The 4,091-nt window shown below is 53.8% G+C and overlaps 1 pseudogene; it reads right to left on the reverse strand.

Annotated features, from left to right (window-relative positions):
• Positions 1 to 8: 8 nt before the first annotated feature.
• Positions 9 to 4,091, reverse strand: part of LOC108250869 — a 9,413-nt pseudogene continuing 5,330 nt past the window's right edge.

Consider the following 4,091-nt stretch of genomic DNA (forward strand, 5'->3'; position numbering starts at 1 on the left):
GAGGGAGAGGAGCTGAGGGAGAGGAGCAGAGGGAGAGGAGATGAGGGAGAGGAGCAGAGGGAGAGGAGCTGAGGGAGAGGAGCTGATTCAAGTCTTCCAGATAAAAGCTTCAGATTATTTTTTCCTGATTTGTTCCTGTTGAAGTTAAAGCTCAGATTGTTTCTGTTTGATCTGAATTATTTTAAGCTGATTTTTTCTTGTGTTCTGTTGCAGCCGATCTTTGATGTTTGATCATCGATCTTAGATCTTTGATCATCGATCTTTGATCTTTGATCATCAATCTTTGATCCATAAAACACAAACATTCCAGTTTTTTGTTTTGTTCCTGAATAAATTCAATAAAAACCTTCAGTTGAAATAAAAAGCAGCAGATTTAAAAACTGATGGATGAGTATTGATTATCCGAGCAGTTGATTATTGATCCAGCTGTTTGTGTTTTTCACGTTTCTGCAGAATAAATCCATGTTTGATCAGGAAACAGCGCCCCCTCTGTCCACCTGTGGCTCCTACACCTATTCAGCTCTCCAGAAAAAAAAAGAACCTTGAATTTGAGATTTGGATTAAAAACCTCCTTGTTTCTTCAAGTCTGAAGGTTTTAGGTCCCGACAGCGACCGAAGGCTCAAGTTCTCGCCAAGTTTCAGCGTCTTCCTGCCACCGCCGTCTGTCCAGCTGCTCTGTGATGACATCAAAAGGAGGCGGAGTCTCCTCATCCCCCGTCCCTCCGCTGTCGACTCGCTGTGAGCCAATCAGAGGAGAGAGGATCATCTGAAATCCGCCCGGATACCAGACTGAGCGGAGGGAGCTGATTGGCTGCGGTCAGTTTGAGTGGTTCAACGTCTTTGAGTGATCGGGTCCAAAAAGAAAGAAGAAAAGACCTGAAGGAGAGAAAAACATCATCAGAACCGGGACTGGTTCTGAGAAACATTTAAACACTGACAGATCCTCCAATCAGAGACTCCGACACGGATCCTCCAATCAGAGACTCCGGTACAGATCCTCCAATCAGAGACTCCGGTACAGATCCTCCAATCAGAGACTCCGGTACAGACCACTGAACAGACCTGCCGGGTCTCAACAAACCTGGTCCTCTGAAGGAAACCATCCAGGTTCTGTAACAAAACCAGAATCTCGACCCAAAAACTACAAAAAACCACCACAGAGAACCACAGAAAGGTCCAAAACCATCAGAACCCAAAATACAAAACCAGACTCACATGGTCTCTGGTTCTGGTGCTACGTTTGGGACTCGACCCCCAATGGGCCACTCGGCTCCGACCCGCGCTCCGATCCCCGGTCCGATCCCCGGTCCGATCCCCGGTCCGACCCGCGGTCCGATCTGCGCTCCTTCACCTCCGGCAGCGGGGGGCTGATCTCCTCCTCGGGGTCGTAGTAATAAAACTTCCTCAGGTAGGCGATCAGAGGCCTGCAGGACACACAGGGTCAAAGGTCACATCCAGCCAACCAATCAGTGACTTCCTGTAACTGCAGGAACAGAACCGAACCAGAACAGAAACAGTTTGATAATTTCACTTCTTGATTATCCACTTCCTGTTTTCATCCTGAAACTGCCGAGTTGTTTTCTGTTTCTGGTTCTGGCTCTGGCTCTGATAGGTGCAGAGGTGAGTGCTGGGGGCGGGGCTTCTGTCAGGTACGTACGTGGGCAGTGGCAGCTCCTGGATGTGGTCGATCCGGACCAGCTGTCTGATGCAGAACCGACACAGGTGTTGCAGGGACTTCACGCTGCTGAACCTGGAGACCGGGTCCAGGAGCTGGACCGGGGTCGGAGGCAGACCTGAACACACACACAGACCGGGTCAGAACCGAGACCTGCAGGACATTCCAGGACCTGACGGGTCGAGTTAAAGACCCGATCAGGTCCAAAGGTTTTATAGGTTTTTATTCTTCCGAAACATCGGGTCAGCTGGTTCTGATTTGGATCAGCTGGTTCTGCAGGCGTGCCCGCACGGAGCGATCTGATTGGCCGGGGCCTACCTGGGACCCGGGAGCGCAGGAAGTAGAGGAACTTCCCGTTCTTGGAGTGCATGATGGCTCTCTCGATGAACTCGACCACCGAGTGGCACCGGTCCTCGAACTTCGGGTGGCACCACAGACTAAAGGTCCCTGCAGGACAGGACGGGGTCAGAACCGGGTCAGAACCAGGCGACACACTAACAGGTCCGGTTCTGGTCCTGTGCGGTACCTCTGTAGTGCTCCATGCGGGTGTGATGAGTGACGCCCTGAGACCTGAAGCTCAGGCTCAGGATGTACCGAGGGTCCGAACTGTCCCGGACCAGGAACGACCCGTCCGGTTTCCCCTTCAGCTTCATCTCGGCGTCCTCCCAGTTCATCGGACCCCAGTACCAGCCGCACTGCAAAGACACACACAGATAAGCTCCGCCCCCTCGCCGTCTCACCTCTGACTGACAGCAGGACCCACCTTCTCCAGCTCCCTGAGGCTGGTGGCGAAGCTGCCGGCGTCGGGTCGGCTCAGAGGGCAGCGGGGGGCGAGCCGGGGCGGGGGGTTCTGCCCGTCGGGCCGCAGCGGTACCGGTCGGGGTAAACCTCTCAGGAAGGTGTCTGTCAGAGTCCAAACAAAGACGAACGGCGGGTTAAATCAGAACTTCTCCTCTAAAACCAGAAATAAAGTCATCTGAGTCCAGATCTGATCCAGGTTCCTTCTGGTCCTGTTCCGTCAGTGGTTCTGATCAGCAGTTCTGCGGACCTTCGCACGGTCTGTCAGGATCATCGGGTCGGCTGTTTGACCTGAGTTTGGATCAGGACTGGATCAGGACCGGATCAGGACCAGATCAGGACTGGATCAGGAGTTTGGATGAGGACTGGATCAGGACCGGATCAGGACCGGATCAGGAGTTTGGATGAGGACTGGATCAGGACCGGATCAGGACCGGATCAGAACTGGATCAGGAGTTTGGATGAGGACTGGATCAGGACCGGATCAGGACCGGATCAGGACCGGATCAGGAGTTTGGATGAGGACTGGATCAGGAGTTTGGATCAGGACCGGATCAGGACTGGATCAGGACTTTAATAAACAGAACCACATGACCCAGATCAGCTGGTCCTGCTGCACTTTATTAAAACCTAAACCCGGTTCTGGTTCTGGTGTCAGAGACCCGGTGAGCGCTCTGTACCGTTCAGGCTCAGGCTGTGCTGGATGGTGCTGAGAGAGGGGGGCAGCGCTGCGGGTCGGGGGGGCAGGGACTGCATCGACGCGCCCACGGTCCGCTCCATGAAGGGTCCCTGGTTCTGAGGAGGACCCCCGAAGTCATCTGCAGGGAGACGGAGACACAAACAGCTGAGAGGAGGTTCTGCTGGACCGAACAGAACCGAGCTCAGTTCCACCCCGAGACAAGAACACACGGGGAACGTTCAGAAAGGTTTTATAATCGGACCCAACCCGACCCAATCAAGGTTCTGATGTAGAACAAACTCAGATCTGGTCCTACCTGCGAGGAGACGCACGCACACACACTAACAGCAGAAGAAGAAGACAGGAAACACAGGGACAGATGGGAAAAGAGGAAGAGGAAGTGAAAGTACCGAGCAGACTGAGGCTCCGTCGGGGCGGGGGAGGAGGGGTGGGGGGGTGGAGACACGTCCCCCCCCTGCGAGAAATGTCCACATCGACCAGAGACACCGTCTCACCTGGAGACAGGTAGAGACAGGCAGAGGAAGAGGAGGGTTAGAGGGAGGAGGAAGGGTTAGTCTTCATCGCGATGATGTCAGAGGAACACCTGACAGGTGGAGCAGAACCTCAGAGGAAGACGTCATCATCTTCATCACCGCAGCGCTCGGGTTCATCAAACTTCTTTCCTCTGATGGGAGGAGGTCATGACCTCTGGCTCCCCTCTGATGACCCGACCCGCAGGCCCGGGTCATCTTTGGACCAGAACCAAAGGAAAGGTCCAGCATCGTGTCCCGGTCCGAAGCAAAACCCCCGAGACGCCGTACAGTTTATGTTGGACAGAGTGTGTCCTTACAGCAGATCTCACACACATAGACACACACACACACAGACACACACACACACACACACACACACACACACACACACACACACACACACACA

This window comes from Kryptolebias marmoratus, linkage group LG12 (genome assembly GCF_001649575.2).
Source record: "Kryptolebias marmoratus isolate JLee-2015 linkage group LG12, ASM164957v2, whole genome shotgun sequence".
Classification (NCBI taxonomy): Eukaryota; Metazoa; Chordata; class Actinopteri; order Cyprinodontiformes; family Rivulidae; genus Kryptolebias; species Kryptolebias marmoratus.